Raw genomic sequence first — 17,594 nt, 5'->3', positions numbered from 1 at the left:
TAGTGATAATATTTAACTAATTTTTACCATAATCAACAAATGGAGATTTTACAGAACCACTGCCTTTGTGTCAGATACACCTGATCATTCTGCTTTCCGTTCTGACATTCATTATGATAAATCTTCTGGAGTTTTGCTTTCTTTGCTTATCAACTTGGTAACTTCAGGTTTAATTCTTCTGTGAGCACACCAGGACTGAAAGCCCTGGCCATTCTGAGGTGTGAAATGGTGTCTGTGTTTTGCAGAGATCATGCTTGGTTTCATTGTGCAGATGTTGAATCAAGGTATATGCATTTCTCTTGAGGCATTGTTTTATAGTTTTGCTGCTTCTCTGACTACTCTCATGAGAATCTCAGGCTGTGTTGTCATTGTATCTGTGTAACAGCACATTATAATGAGTTTTGACTGTATTGCTTGAAAAGTTTCTTTTTCTGGTTTCATTTATGCCAGGTGATGGCAGTAAAGGACCTTTGCTCTTTCAGCATTTGCTATGAAGTACAGAAAACATTCAGACTCCTAGCTTGCCTCCAAGGGAGAGGACTCACTTCATTCATTCCTGTTGCTGCCTTGCAGCTTATGACATCCATTGTAAGATGGAAAAAGCAGCATGGCTTGGATTGTAGGCTGTCTGGGTTTTTTTGGTCCTTCTTAATAAATACTCAAAGCCATATCTATTTTTCACTTTCCTTTCTCTGTACTGGCCTTCTCATACTGTATATTCCAATATAACTTTTCAATGTGTTCCATACAGTACAAGCTGTAGTGTTTGGTTTTGGGCTGAAGATACTTAAAACTGCCCCTAGAAGTTTAGCATAGATTGGATGTAAAGGGACAGAGTGTCCCAATGAAGCTGTTTATCTGGGATTTGTCACTCAGGCAGATGGTAACACAGCAATGTTGTGTCAAAAAACATTTTTGAAGTGAAAAGCCTTGCAATGAGTCTGGAGTGCACCTGCTGGAAATAGAACAAGTCAGGCATTCACAACTGTTTTATTGATGTCTAAATGAAAGGGGGGGGGGGGGGGGAAGGCCTGACCAGAAAACACAAAATAATTCAGGCTGGCCTTGAAACTTCCTTTCTTATGTTTGCATTTAGTTAAGCATAGGACAGGATAGAAAAGTGACTAGCTTACCGTTTCTCAAACAAGCCATAGCAATGACTGTTCATAAAGTATGTGCTTTGCCTGTGGTTTTGATTAGTGCTGTCATGCCATCAGTGGGGGGAGTGAGCTAAATGTTTTTCTTGAGGCAAAAAACCATCTCAAACTGGCTGTAGCATAAGATCATCAGTGCTATAATGAGGAACAGTCTCATGTTTTAATTCAGATGGAGAATGAATTGTAGATATTCATCAAATGCACTCTGGTCACAAGAGAGTCAGGCTACTTTTGTTCATGTTTTTACTCTAAAGAGATATTTCATAAAATTGCTGTGCAGCCACCAGACACTGGATTAGTCCATTAAGGTCTCTCCTTTTTCATATTCAACTGATGTGTGCTTATAGTAGAAGTTCATGTGGGAAGCTTCTGTCTTCCTATGCTTGTTTGGTTGTGTTAGATCTCATTCAGCTTGTACTAGTCCAGTTTTTCAGGTTGTCTTTTTTATTTTTCACCAGCATATTCCTGTTTTCCTTTGTATCCTCGTCAACTCTGCCACTAGTCCAAGTCTTTAGCACATAACTACTCCTCCAGCCAAGGCCATGAGTGGAAATAGCAAATAAGACTTTTCCCTAAAACAACATACTAGGAACTCCAGTGGCAACATTTTTCTAGGCTGAAAATCTGTGTTTTGATGTAGCCGATTGATGTGACTGATGTAGCTACCTTGACCTTGTGAAGTCAAATGCTTAATGTGTATGTCACAGAGCTTCAGAAGAATTATTGGCAATAAATCAAAATCTGTTCTTTAACAAGAAATTAATTACACATGTAACACTTCCAGTGAGCAGCAGGGGCTGTCTGCTCCCTAGGGGGTGGGAAACTGAATGTGATGGTGTGGCCAGCTGAGGACCTGGATCAAGCAAGCAGGGCAGATCAGAGCTCACAGACAAGCTGAAGCAACAGCTGAGACTTCCTGCTGGGTTTGTGGTGATAAGGCAGACAGGAGGTCAGGCTGGCAAGCCATTGCACAGGTCAGGGTTGGAACCCATGGCTTGTATGGTAGAGCTGGGGGCTGGTACTCCTCTATGACTGCAGCCCAGGGCTGAGATGAAGTAGACTCTGGGGGCTATAACGTGGGAGCTCACCCCAGGAAAAAAAAACTGGCCAGGGCCATTAAGACATTGAAGTGTCAGGTCTCTGGTGTACATTTAGTTGCTGAGGTTAGAGACTTCATGATCCTGAAAATGTATTCCAGCCTTACTGATGCTATGATTTCATGATTCCAATTAAAGGTGTGAAAAGAAACAGATTTGCATAATGTGAGTTGGTCTGTGAATAGCTTCTTAGATAAAATACCTATTAATGTATTTGGGGTTTGGGTGTATTTGGGGCTGTAACTTCCTGTGGCAAAGAGTAATTCTTCCTGGCGCAGTCTGTTAATCCCTGTGTTTCCAGAGTGAGAAAAAGGAGAAATAAGGAATTAAAAACTGATTTCTTGTTCTGTTTACATTAAAGGCTGAAGAGATCTGTTTACATCTGGTTTTTAATTTGCAGTATAAGATTTCCTCAACTGAAGGCACCGGCTGTGTTTATGTACACTTAGACAAATAAGTTAGGTATGCCCAGGAATGTTTCTGAGCCCCGATACCAAGTAATTGACATGGAGTAGCCTGCAGTGCTACTTTGAAACTTTCTAAGAAACATGAGGCTACCAGCCACTAGGTAACTGCAGATTTTATAATTGTCCCCATCCTGTGCTAGTGTCTGAACTGTATCCAGGCTGGGAATAATTTTAAAGATTTCTGGTTAATGCTAGGACTGCCTTTAACAGTTTAGAAGATGAGTGGTTTGGGCTGCTTTATTTTACAGGATCATACAGGCACTTTCAGCTTTTGATTATACAGATGAAGCAAATCAGCTAGGCAGGAAACTCAAGAGTGCTCAGAATGTCAGCTAAATGCTTGGGGAAATAGTCAGTTTCTTCACCTGAAATTTTTAAAGCATACAGTTCTGATATGGGTACAGGGATAAAAGGTGATGTGAAAAGGATGCTATACTGCTGAAATAGCAATTTCATCTACAGACAGACTCTTCTCCAGTTTGTTGTTGTAAAAATGCCCATTAAATAACTACTTAGTTAATGTCTTTGCTTTTCAGTGTTGGTTAAAGCCTCCTGGTATTAAAGAACTGTGTATAGAATCACACAGATTATGGATTTGGTGGAGTGGTGTAGCTCTTCAATTACAGATATCAACATAAAGCTGGTGATCACTTTCTATTCAGCCTGTAATAATATAGGAAGACAAGTCAAATAGTGTGCTATGGAATTGTTTGCTTTGAGGTCAGTGAGATGCAAGATCTTCAGCTGCAGGAAGTTAATTTTTGGATTAACGGAAGAAGCTGAAAAGCAGGCTATCACAAAAGTTCAAGCTGGAATATTTTTGTAGTGCCAGCTGACCTGATGCTTTTCATTGACTGGAAGGATGATTTGCCAGTCAAAAGAAACTGCAGATAATTCATATGTATAGATTTGAATGAATTTGACATAGTGATGCATGGGAAAGCAGTAGTCAGATTAAGATTGGAAACTGTGAACTTCCATATTTTATCTCCTATCTTATGTATGAAACAGATTAAACAGGAAGTGTTACAGGGAAATGATCAAAATAAAAGGAGCTTTCAAGCCAGGTTCCTCTGAACGTGAGGTTGGGACAGATAATATTTAATATTTTCGTAAGTGATGTAATGATTTCTTAAGGCATAAAAAGTACACTTTTAAAATGTACTGCTCAATGTACTCTTGCAATCTGCTGACTGATCCTCAAGAAAGTGTGCAGAGCAGCAGGTGGAAAAGAAGCTGGACTGTGACCAAAAGGAACTAAAGGATGATGTTATTAAACAGTAAATCTAATTGTATAAGGGACAAGACAAACACTTAAGGATTAACATTTAAGATTGATAGACTATCAGTTCTTACTCATGTCCTAGACAGATGGAGCCTAACTGAAATGAGTAAAAAGAAGCATTAATGATCTTATGGAAAAATAAGGTTTCTCTCAATGGGAAAGTTAAAAAAGCTTTCTAGCTTGGCAAAATAAAAGCTGAAAAGTATGGTAATAGTCACTGAAGTTTTTATATTGGTAAACATCATGAGTAGTGAAGATAATTTTTGGGTGATGAACAGTCTTGACATTAGAAGAAATAAGTACAAAACGTGAACAAATATATTTAGACAAAATAGACCTAATCTTAGTAGCAAGAGTAGTAGGTTTTCTGACATACTGACCAACATTCTGGCATCTGAAGGTTTTTATAATGTTTTCCTCAACTTGTTTGAAAATAAACCAGTATACCACAAAGGAGAACAAAATACTGTGCTCTCAAAATTAGAGATAGTCTCATTTATACACAAAGTTAGAGAAGTATTTGGGAGAGTAAGAAAAACACTTGAATAACTGCTTTCCCTTTTTTATTAAGTATTATTGAATAATTAAGTTAGATACAACTGCTCTTCAGAAGATGACCTTTCCTTTGCATTTGTTTAATTTTTTTCTTTTCAAAGCTACTGTGTAGGTAGAAATGCCAACTATTGTTCTCCCCCAGACTTTGTCTGTGGGCAGAAATGAGACATCTCACATAAACCCTGGAATTTATTTCTAATGCAACTGATATCTTAACAGTCTAATCCTAGAGCCATTACTAGTCCAAATGCAATTAGTACATGTATGCAGAAAAGTTTAATAATAATGATATTAATAATGCAAAAAAGAGTTTAAATGCACAAGCTGATAAGCTTCCTGATACTTCTAGGACATACCTCCAGTGGTTTCATTCTGGTGTTGGTGAAGGTGCTACAGGGGCTCCTCAGCCTTTGGTGAAAATAACATATTGTGTTGGATATGACTTTATTTCCTATACCCCCTTTTGTTCAGTTGCAAGCCAGCTTTCCTTTTAGTGACCATTGTTGAGTTCATAGTTGCAGGATTTCAGTTCCAGACCATCTTTTATTTTCTCATGCCTGTACTCCTCTCTGCTCCACTGTGTTTCTTCACTGCAGTTACACCAGGTCTGTTTTTCTGTATTATGTTATCCATGAATGTCTCATTCTAGATGGAACTCGTTATTTCTACCTGTCTAAAACTATGATTGTACTGTAGAAGATAAGTGTCCTAGGTTGGCTATCCCTGAACCAGGACACACAGATAAAAAAATTAGCCTGATCATTTGGGGAAAAGTGCTGTTAGTGCATATAAAATAGAGGTTGCAGGCAGGTCAAGAAAAGGTTCAATAGATAAAGCTAGACAAGGCTCAGCGTAGCCCGCCTCACAGCCACAGGAGCTGGGCATACGCCGGCTAGCTGCTCCCGGAGTGGCTGGAGGCGATCACGAATTCTGCCACTCCCAGGTTCTTCACAAGAACCCCGGGTAGTGGCGCCGTCTGCGGCGTGGGTGGCGCAGGCGAGAGCGTGGCTATGAAGTTCTGAGGTGAAGGAAGGAGAGAGCGGACACTCGTGTGGAACACCAAGGTGCTTCATTGTCCTAGGCGGGACCAGCGACTGTGTCAGAGAAAGACCCTTCGAGGAGGCACTGATAAAGGGGACGGGCACGACAAGAGAAGACACAAGGGAACCAATAAACGAAGCCCAGGGGAGGAGCGTGGGACAAAACTGAACCAATAAGAATTGCACAGGGGAGGGAAAAGGCTCAGGAGACAAATCATTTCTCAAGTAAGGGATAACTGACATAGAAGGTTCTCGAAACAAAGTGGGGGGTGGTTACAATGATGGACAGGGAAACTGGGCAGCACCAGGAGGGAGGAGATAGACTTATAAGGACATAAAGGGAAGGACTAGGGGATCGGTTACCTTGACAGACAGGCCACTGGCCAGAAAACAAGGGACAAACAACTCAGGGACAAACTATTGTGAGGGAGGAACATGGGGGGAACCAAGGATCAAACCATCATCTCAACTTACAAAAAATAACCAACTTTACAACAAAATCTGTATAAATACCTTAAAACACACAATGCTACAGCTCAACCCTGATGTCTTGCAAATTCAGTATGCAACATACAGTCCACTTTTACAGGCCAACAGTTAGCCATCCCATCTTTATCCTGAACATGGGAGTTCGTGTTATAACAATGTCTTTATACAGCAGTTATCTTAGGAACCAGGGTGTGGGGGAGGCAGGTGCTGAACTTTTTTTGCTGTAGGGAAGCAGTATGGTAATTTTCCATCATTTCTGTCACTTGAACAATATAGTCCCTAGGCCCTGTAGACACCTTTATGAAACCTGTTTTGTTTTGCTCTGTCCTTGCTATCCTACTGAGATTGTTTTAACCTGTCAAACTCAGTAGCACACTTAGGCAACATTCTTTTATTGCATATATTCTGAATTTGATTCTTGTTCTATGGGGAATGGAGTGCCATTCCCCATAGAACAACTGCCAACAGTCATTCTATTTGTCACCTTTAACAACCATCAGGAAAAATGGAACTGTGTCTGTGTATGATGAGCTAGAAGGAACTTATTCACCCTTAAGCTATCCATTGCGAAGTCCACCAAGACCAGAATTGTACTGTTCCTCTAAATGACTGTGACATCTAATGCAATAACTCAGAATGTATTAGCTGACTAAAGGCATGCTATTATTTTTGTGTTAATTTGGCTTTAGAGAAGGAATAATCCAAGCCAAAATGAAACGTTTTATTGTAAATGTAGTAGAACGTGTTTCAGATCTTCGTGATCCATTTTTATCTGCTAGTATCTTGCTAGTTCTTCTGAGTGTTCTTGGCAAAAATGTGTAGTAGATATACAGTAGCCTCAACAGTAGATACCTGCAATGATACACTGAAGGTGTCTGGCAAGTTCATCTCTGCAGAATGGAAAATTCCCACAGAAATTTAGGATAACCCTCACCAGAATGTAATTTTTCAGATTATAATAATCTGACCGCTAGCAACCTATCAGACTACTTTATCTTCCTGCTCACCAAGATTTTTTTGTCTGTCAGCTATTAAATTCAAAGAAAGAAATTTCTGCATTCTGTGAACAGTTTACAGAGGGTTTTTATTAAATGCTTAGTTAAAAATTTCTTCTGTTTTCTGTCAAACCCCCAAAAAGGGAAATGCTACCAATATGGCGGGGAAACTTTTTTGGCCTGTAATATTTTCGTTAAGACACTTAAAATTTCTGTGTTGGGAGTCACTGTATTTTGATCCAAGGCATTGCTATGTAACCCTTGTTTCATCTGTATATCTATTAAATAAAAATGAAAATGGCTTGAGCCACCTGTCCGGAATGGCAAGACTATCTTGGAGATCAGACTCCAATGACTCTTTTGATAGAAAATTTATAAGTCCCAGGGTCTGATTTAGTTGCTAATTGCTGTACCCACAGTCATTTGGGTAACAGCACATACATTGTACTGCTTTTTGGGTCTTCACTGATTTTACTGTTCTGTAGTAACAGCAGGTCTGATATGTACTTATAATCAAACTAGGCAAAGCAGAGCCAACAATGAGCAAAAGAAGCATTGTACCAGAAATATCAGCATCTGGGGGGTAGCAGATATACCTTTATACTGTTAACAAGTCTAGAGGGCACACTGAATAAGAGAAATTAAATAAGAGGTAGAGGTAACAGAAGCAATAAAGCTTTGAAAAAAAAAAACTGGAGTGAGAAATGCCAGGCTACGTATGTGACCATCTCCATGGAGAAATTTCTTTGATTACATGAATGTCCAGGATTTTAATGTTTTTCTTTCTCTGTTGGGTTTCTCTCTAAAGCCTTCTTCCAAAATTACCTGTTTGGGTGAAAGAAAAACACTTAAGCATCACAACAGCGGGAGAAAGTAGCAGAAAATTAAACACCTGAGATCTACAGTTTGGCAGAGACTGGTTGAATGAAGACTCTTAAAAAGGTTTTGCCTCAATGCACCTCAACGTAAGGTCTGTTTTTCATAGGATTGCAAAACTTGTACAGTTCTTCCTCTTCTTAGAAGTTTATCTGTGATTTAAACCCTGGATTTAGCTACACAAATACATCAGCTGCAACTTCCCATTCTTCTTATCTACCCAGGAACAGCTCTGCTAAATTGCTCCCATATCCTTTGTGATGGTCTTTTATCACCACATTGTTTGTTTCATGATCAATTTCTTTGGAATTTTTTGGTCTCCAAACAGTCTTTGCAAAGAAGAAATTCACCTTTTGTTAAACTCTCTCAAAGCAGTAGTAGAAGGAGATACATGCTTAGTGGGTAGTGACATTTGTGTGTCCTAGCAAGATACAGAATCACAGTGCCTCCTTTTCTGTTTTTCAAACAGGTTTTAGAAGTCCAGCTCCATATTTCCACCAGCATGTCAAAGAGTGGGCAGCAGATGGTGTCCTAGAGGAATTCACATAAATATATGATGTCACAGGTTTTGTTCAGAGTGAAACACTTTCTCCAGAAGAAGAGGCTGACATCACTGAGCAATCATCATTGACAAGAAAACCTGGTGAGTCAGTACTTCTAGGTCATCTCAGCTCTTCAGCAGGACATCTTGTCTAATGTTCACTCCTAAGTCCTTGTAATGAAACAAAGTTAGACCTGAGAATAGAAAGAGGCCAGCCTGGGAAATGAGAAACAAGACAGAAATTCAGCTTGTGTTGTGATGATATGTGTGCAGCATCAGTGACAATTATAGAGAAGGATTTGTTGAAATCTTTAGCTAGCAGAGAGTCTGAGAGATAGGGTAGCTTGACATCTGAGGTGGTGATGAGGAGCAAGAGTACACCTTGTTTTTAAGAGCAGGTCTAGCTATAACTGCAGACAGTAAATTGCCTGGGGACTGAAATGCTGAGGCCTACTGTAAACATGAACTCAGCATTGTGTTATTTTTAGACATAATGAAAGACACCCGTATCAAAAATGTGCTTGTTTGCACTCATCATTTCATACTAACTTAGGATAATAGTTCTTTGTGTCTTATGAGAATATCAGTGTCTTGGGTGAAATCTTTTATTCAAATATCAATATTGACTGAATTAATGACTTCTGGGACCTATCTGTACATAGCCATGTTCACAGACTTATTTTGGGATATGAAAATGAAAACCTGGCTGACTGTGTCAGCATCTGCCTGTCACCCAGTATTTACTCATAAACTCTGTTTAGCTGCCTCTTCTTAGCTCTCTTTGCAGCTGATGCCATGCAAGAATGATGATGTTTCAGCTGTTCTAGTGAGGAATGAGCCTCTTATGTTTGAGCTCCTACTAAAAAGCTTTAGTCTTGGCAGGAAAACAAGAAGTCTGCACCTTAACTTAATTCAAAATGGGGACTGAAGCTAATTTTTACTTCTTGACTCTTTTCCTCCCTCCATGATAAGACCTGCTGACACATCATCAAAAGATGACAGGAAAACTTAAATAAGCAAGCCAAGCAAAAATCAGCAGGAAGAAAACACTGCAACATGAAATAATGTAAAAGACTATTCCATATTAAGGAAGGGTAACTGAATTTGTGAACAGAGGGCAAACAATGCCCAATTTAAAAAAAATGCTGAAAGTGGGTATTCTTAAAAAACAGCATACACAATAAATAATCTGTCTTAAATTTCTAGCAGGAGAAATATTGTAAGGCCTCTTTGGGAGGATGCTTTTGCTATACAAAAAAGGCAACTTCAGATGAAATATTAATGAAATTACTCATCAGAAAAGGAATAGGGGGAAAAAGAGTAATCATTCTTCTCTAGAAGTTTGTTCCTTGGAAGAATCTTGACATTAAGAAAAAGCAACCAAAAAGGAATATTATTTTCCTTCCAAACTGACAGGTAAAACTTGAACAGAAAGATTACCTTGCCAAAAGTTCTTAAAAACCAGAAAATTATCTCATATGCTCTATTTTCTGACATATAGCTATGTAAAATAAATGAAAGTGTAATTTATCCTAGAACACATTGTATGTAGTGTGAGAAATTTTAATACTGGCACTATATACAACATTATAATCAATTTGGAATACAAATTCTTGACCTAAATAAGTAGAAAGACTGCAGTGTGTGGTTTTATGTGCAATATATATGGGCTAGAAAAATCATTACTATTATTCTGGATGTCAGTGGTACTATTTATTGGTATTTTCCTCCATGCTATACAATTTTTGTGGTACTTTCAACAGTCATTTGAACTAAAATATTCTTGCAAGAAAAAGGTTTCATGTATATATATCACATGATCAATATTTACTCAAGAATGGGTTCACAAATTATTTTTGTTATACTTAACATTTGTGCACCTATATTGCATGTGGTCATTATTAAAAGAAGTGATTAAAAGAACTCAATATCTGAAAAGAATTTCCAGGCAGTAGGGTTTGTAGTTCTATGTTTCCATTACACTGTTTGCTATTGCCTAAGTGAAAGGGAGGATTAACTGAACAGTTTGTAAAAAAATCCAACTCTGTAGAAACGCTATTAAGATCTTCCCTGGAGAAGTCAAGTATTACTTTCAGGATCACTGAAACCCTCAGGAAAGGAGGGCTAATAAAACTAAGGGAAATAAGCAGTACAAACTGTGGTCACATCTTGCATGGTCATCCAAGTTGCAATTACATGCAGTGAAACAGTAGAATCATTAAGTAAAATATTGGCTTTTTTCTTATCTTTGTATTTTTTGTACTTGGAGTTTTGAGCATAATGTTTCTTTAAACATTTGCAGATTTTTAACTGTCTGAGGAGGGTTTTTATGAATGCTTTAAACTGAACTTGCTAAAATGAACTGCATAAATCTCATCATATATTTTAGTTTCTGTGAGAAAGATGAGTGTAATCCTTCCATCTTTGACTCTCTTGCCAGTGTGCATACCTGTTTTGCATATGCAGTCACATTTTAGTTCTGAAAACAGTTGCAATACATCATGTTTTCAGATCACTTCAAATGTGAGAATGTATAGGAGGAAAGGAAAAATAGTGGAGGCCTGAAAAGTTACACAACTAAAATAACTATTCTATTGACCCTCATGCTTATTGCTTCTACCATGTTGATTTCTTAGCTCACAAGGCTGAATCACTTCCATGCTAGCTACAGGTGTGGTTTGGGTCTGAACTTTTGGAGCAGCTGTTCCTTCCTCCAGGTTAAATGAGGAAGCAGTTCAATGCTCTTCTGTTTAATAATTGGTAAATCAATGGGGGCTTCAGTCAGTAACATGAACCTATGGAGCTCAATTGAGCAGAGGAAAGGATATGGCATGTGACTAAATTTTTGAGATGGAGTGCTGGTTTTGGCTGGGGTAAAGTTAATTCTCTTCCCAGTGGCTGGTAGGGGGCTGTGTTTTGGATTTGAGCTGAAGAGAGTTGATAACACAGAGATGTTCTTGTTATTGCTGAGCAGGGGTTGCACAGAGCCAAGGCCTTTTCTGCTTTATGAGCTGCCATGCTGGTGAAGAGACTGGGGGTGCATGGGAGGCTGGGAGGAGACACGGCCAGGACAGATGACCCCAACTGACCCAAGGGATATTTCAGACCAAATGGCCTCATGCTCAGTGTATAAAGTGGGAGAAAGAGGAAGTGGGGAGTATTTGGGGTGATGGCACTTGTCTTTCCAAATCACCAACACATGTGGGTAGAGCTGTGTATATGTAAGAGTACCCTGGAGGAGCTGGAGGCTGGGTTCTGTCTAGTGGCACCATGCAAGAATGTTGTTCCCAGGGGCTCCAAGAGGGCTCCAGCTTTAGGTATGGCCCAGACAACCAATGTTTGACAAAATAAATGGTTGAAGTGGGGTCAGTGTTGTGATTTTTGAGAAACTTCCAATATTTAAAGGAGTAAAATATTTTTTCTCTCTTCTCCCTGCATTTTTAGAGATAGAATGTTCATGAAGGTGAGGCAAAGACAATGATTAAATTTGCATAATGAATTTGGTTTTGTTATCTTTGTGTTACTTGAATTCCTTGGAAAAACAAACTCATTATCTTATCACATATGATCTTTCTGATAGCTATCATAAGCTGAAGAGCTGGTGATAGACCAAGCTACCAAAAATTAATGTTTTTTCCTTTTCTCTGCTTAGCAGACTCCTGATCTTGAGCTGCAAGATATACAAAGCTAAGTAAAATAGACACACTAGGCAAATGAATCTGATTAAGAGAGTAATTAAACATACAGCTAATTGCTTTTTTACATGCTGCAAACAGTTTTCTTAAAACAATTGTGACAATTCTTTTAGCAAATACAGTGGTTGGTTTGTTTTTGGTAATATCTAGACTGGCAGTGACAGATTCCTAGTGACTTTTGCTAAAATAACTAAATGAGTGTACAAGTTATTATATGATTAAAAGATAAATTTGGTTTCCTGAGCATAATTTTTCTCATGAAGAGGACTTCTGTTGCTCTATAATATTTTTATGCCGGGAGTACTTGAGGAAAGCAATCTGAAGAGAATGCCTGGGATAGGAATACCAGCTGTGAAAGGGAGTAAGTGCTGGAAATAGCTTCCTTCTATAAACACATACAATTTTGGAATAAATAGAAGAAAATATTGGAGTGCCTTTAGCAGACTAATTGGGTATTTGTTACTCTATTATCATGCTCCTAGAAAAAATCCAGATCTCTTGGTTTTGGGTCTCCTGGTTAATGTTAGTGTTCATTGGTTTTCATCTTCTGGTATTGAAGTTTTTAAAATAATTTTTTCCTTTACAGCTTTATAGCCTTTACTGCTTTTTGGGCCACATAAGAAATAATGGTAAAAAGGAATTCCACTGATAATTATTGAATCAAAGTAACTGTGGAAACATCAATCTGAGGTCTGAAAACAGCATTTGGAATGGTTTAAGACAGTAGTATAGATTACCCATCGTATACAATCTGTCTTGCTGAACAGAAATGTCTTGTGCTGTGAAGCCATATACTATGTATGGAAGTGTATAGAAACAAACAAATGAACCAGAAATTAACCAAAAAACCTAGGAAAAAACCCCAACCCAAAGGATAAAACCTCATAAGGGAGGCTCAGCCTCCTAAAAGTAGCAGAGATGAAAACAAATAAGAATGCTCATCCTTCAAACCAAATTTCTTGAAGCTTTATTTTATTGAAAAATGAAAAAATAATTGTCTGAATGCAGATTGTTAGTCTCTGGGTTCTTCTTATATTGTTTGGTTTTTGAAAATGCAGTCTGCATTCCTTCTGTATTTTGTACAGCTCTGAGAATATATTAAAAGATATGCTGATGTTTAGGATCATATTGAAAGGTGAAAAAATATTTAAACACTTCTTGAATTTAAAAAATAGTTTTTCCAGAACTTAAGTTGTTCACTGATTTCTGAAAATTTGTGAGATTGAATTTACTTGTTCAACAGTTACCATTTTACTTTGCTTGCTTCAAAATGTGATCTACAAGTTATTTAAAAAATAAATTGAAAAGTCATCTAGTTTAACTACAAAGTAGTTTATTCAGATGCAACTATATTTCCAAAATCTTGTAGACCCATACAAGGCAGTGATGACAGATCTACTTGTGTTTTTTATTCCAGCTGTTTCCAGAGTGGCTATTAGAAGCAAAAAATTCCTTTTAGGCTAGGGGCTTATGGACCTGTTTTAGCTATCGAATATCAGAATAGACTTCAAAACTCACAGAGGTGCAATAAATAATTTATGAGGCTGTGATAAGCTCTCAGCCAATGCAGATACTTTTTGATCTGGACCTGAACTTATTTAATACTCTGGGTATGTCCATTTGACATCTGTTCTTAAGTTATTGTATGTTTCTGTATTGCAAAATTCAAACCAAAATTTTTTTGTTTCTTTAGACCAAAGTTACTATATATGCTGGAAATGTTAGAAATATTTTTTTAGTAATTTCTAAAACAAATATTTTCACTAGGGAATACTTCTTTAAATAGATCTTCTGCCCTGGATCAAATTCCTCCTTTTTTGTTGCAGTGAAGTGGTACAATACTCAGGGATGATAGAAGTAGCTGAACCCAAAGCTTACAGGTGGATATATATTTTAAAAATGAATGTGAGAATGAAAAAAAGAACAAAAACAAAAGCCAAACCACAAAAATACTCCAAAGAGGGGTTGGTGTGTGTTTATATGAGTGTGAATTCCCTCATTGAGGATACTTTTGAAAACATTTTTGTACTCCAAAATCAGAGAACTGAATTGGACCCATCAGGTTACTTGTTGCCCATGGCAGTAATCTCTAGTTTGAGTCAGTTCAGCTACAGAGTTTAGCAAGCCTGTGTGGGAGAGCTGAATCTCCTCAGTGGTGTGCAGTAGGCATAACTGTAGAATCCAGCCTTCTTTAAAAGCACCTTGAGTTTTTTTAAAGTGGGCCCTTTTCTTCTGTGAACCACATGTACTCAGCTATACAGCCTGGCTTGAATAGCTGCTCCTAAATCTCCTGTGACTGAAATCTTTTGTTTCCCCCTTATGGCTTTAATTGCAGTTGTAGTTCCTTTTTCTTCTGATGATGAAAGATTTCTAGTAGGAGCTGCCACGAAGGGAAAACAGTTTGTGCCCTGCAGATCGGTGCAGTGTATTGATCTGCCATGAGTGCTGCTCCGTGTGCTGGCTCGGTGCTTCCCCAGAAATTCAGCCACCAGCTCAGCTCACACCTCACAACTTCCATACTTGCAGGTTCTAAAGTCACTGCTTGACAAGGTGGTCCTTAGGTGAGGCTGAGCTCTGGAAATATCCTGTCTAAATCAGTATGGAGCTGGGAAAGCTGCTTATTATTCATAATACTTGTGTTACCATAAATGCAATTTCCTGTAAGTTTGCTCCGTGAGAGGGTGCACAAATTTAGGTCCGTGTGAACTAGGAAAAACGCAGCACTGATAAAGTGAAGGTTTGGTTTTAATGCATTATATTGTAGGTGAGAAAAGAAATACTCCACTCTTCAGTCAGCTGGGGAAAGAAGAGAATTGAGTTTTGATTCACTTGAATGCTGTTGTATTTATGCAGATGTCTGCTATTCACTATATTCTGCTATAATTTTTTTAGGAAAAAAATTCTCTCTTCTAATTTATAAACCAGTCATGTTTTTTAAATTGTACTTAAATTGCACTGTTTCTTTACCTAGCAGAAACATTACTAATGAATGGAGACCAGTGTAAAAACTTAATTTGCCTCTGTAGCCAGACACTATTTTTCTTTGTAGGCAGAAGATGCAGGCACTGGTTTTAAAGAAGCAGCAGTGATGGGCATGCAGCAGTCAACATAAAATCCCTTCTAACTGCACAAGACAGAAACTGCTATTTATATGATGCAGAAAGGTTTTACTTCTCTTTTTTTTTAAATAAATGTAGTTGCTATAGAGATATTTGAAACTCATCACTGTCTCTAGCCCTATTATTCCTGGGGACTAGTCCCGAAAGCATCATAGCAATTGGTTACAATTTTCCTCTTCCTAAAAATTGCCCATTCCCTCTGCAGGAATTGCTCAAATAAAGGGGTTGTCTGCAGATGATCTAGGCATAGTTGTAGGAAGTTATTTTGCCACTGGCAAAACTTGCTGTATGAAGAGAAACCATATATCTGAGAAGGTATTTTCTGCCTTTGTTCTGACTCTGTGGCAGCCAGGAGACTCTATCCACTGATGCAACTTCTGATCTCTAAATGCTCAACTTGTCAGTGCCCTGCTCTGCAGTGGCATGAGGAAAGGCACAGTGCTTATTCCAAAGTGTGAAGAGGGATCCTGTTCCCAGGTATGGTATTCTCATTTATTGTTGTAAAAGCATATTAGCATATGCAAAATAACTCTTAATTAAGAAAATGCTGGCAAACATGTTGCTGGTCATAAAAGGAAAAAAAACAGTACATCAGCTGGTCATGGATAAAAGAGCTTACAGGAGTTGAACTCATGTACTATATAAATACATGTTTATAAAAGTTTGATTAGTGGCATGTTAAAACTACTGTACAACAGAAAATACTGGGTATTGAGAAGAAGAATGAGAGGTATCTGGGAGGGAAATTGTCCCATATACGTTTGCATGAATTAATTTGCTTTTCAAGTTCTTGTAGCTTGAGAAAATTTTATGATGCTGACTCTCAAACAAGCTTGCATTGCATGTCTGTGATTCTTGCAAGAGAATTTACAGCAGGACATAGGGCAGCCGGGCATGGACCTACCTCCACTTCAAACAGAGAAATGAAGCCCCATTAATCTGGTTCTCCTTAAGCTCTGGGTCCTTTTTGTACCAATTCATAATGAGGACTCTTTTCTATAAAGGCTTCCTGTATGGTACAATGGCATGTTTCATGTCACTAACCCACCTGAATGGAATGTGTAATATCTCTTTAATTTGTGGTTTGTTTGCACAGAAGAACACAATTTTTATGAATAAAGCAACCAGCACAAGTAAAATGTGTTATGCAGTTATAAAAGATGTAAAATGTAAATAATGTAGGCAAAACTAATGTAGGCAAATGTAGGGAAGAAAACAACAAATACCAGTGGCAAACTTCTGACAGACCACTGTAGTTTGATATATAAATACAATATAGGGAAATTAATTTCTATTTCACTTGCCTATCAGTTCTGTTAGCTGCCATTTCATTGCTTGTATTATGGCTCTGCTACAATATATGGGGTCCTCAAGGAGAGTGCAATATAGTATTGTAATATTTCAATGCTTTATAATGCTAATATACTGACTAAAAAAGTGAACTTGGAGAAATCTGTTTTAGTTATCCAATCTTCATTTTTCAGTTCTGAGTCTTTAGATTTCCCTTTTTAATTGTGCTGCCAAATAATCCCACTAATGTTCCTCACACCTTTGTTTTCAAAGTAGGCATCTGTTTTTAAAAAGTTGTAAGATTACTTTGAATTTGTGTTGGTAGATATATATGGATATTTCTGTGAGTTCAAGGTTAGTTGGTGGGGGAGGAATCTTCAGTTTCATATCAAATATTTACTTAATGAAGCTGCTCTTTCTAGCTCAGCAACCTGCTAGGTAGATGTACTCTAGACTGAGAACATGGCCAGAACAAATGGGGGCTCAATTATCAAAAACATTCCTTCAATTCAAAATACTGGTTTGTGACATTATCCTGCATACTGTCCAAATTTCTTGTTGGATTGTGGATGCAATGAAACTACCACCAATAAAAAACCAAACCAAAGGTGTCTGAATTTTAGATCTCTGCTTTATCATATGGTTGTTCTTTAATTTGTCAAAAATCCTTACCCAAGAAATGTATGCTGTTCATATACAGTCTGAACTTGGGTTTGTCACTTGCAAATAGCTGTTTTCTTTTACAGACTCAGAATGTAATTGTGCCAATTCAAGAGCATGTGCAACACAAATCAAAAACCTGGAAAGTGTTAATTTGCAGGCCTGGTTCAGGACATCTCCACATGTTCCAGGAAAGGTTAAAAGGAGCAGGTGAATCTGTTGCAATGCAAAGGAGGTGGCAGCAGGAATAATTACTTTAGCTGACTGCCAGGTGGTTATGTTTGCTGAAATACATTAAAGGGGTGGGGAGGAGAGTGGGGTATTGGGT

General features: G+C 38.0%; 1 long non-coding RNA gene across 3 annotated transcripts in view; it reads left to right on the top strand.

Annotated features, from left to right (window-relative positions):
* Positions 1 to 15,982, top strand: part of LOC129120466 (uncharacterized) — a 54,401-nt gene extending 38,419 nt beyond the window's left edge. The window contains exons 5-7 of one of the 3 annotated variants that reach the window (XR_013182086.1): positions 7,894 to 8,055; positions 8,431 to 8,604; positions 15,665 to 15,982. This is a non-coding gene — a long non-coding RNA (uncharacterized LOC129120466). Of the gene's footprint in view, positions 1 to 7,893; positions 8,056 to 8,430; positions 8,605 to 15,246; positions 15,330 to 15,664 lie in introns of those variants that run through there. The other 2 variants (XR_013182087.1, XR_013182088.1) reach the window with 2 other exon arrangements.
* The last annotated feature ends 1,612 nt before the right edge of the window (positions 15,983 to 17,594 follow it).

This window comes from Agelaius phoeniceus, chromosome 4 (genome assembly GCF_051311805.1).
Source record: "Agelaius phoeniceus isolate bAgePho1 chromosome 4, bAgePho1.hap1, whole genome shotgun sequence".
Classification (NCBI taxonomy): domain Eukaryota; kingdom Metazoa; phylum Chordata; class Aves; order Passeriformes; family Icteridae; genus Agelaius; species Agelaius phoeniceus.
This window is presented reverse-complemented; position numbering and strand designations above follow the sequence as displayed.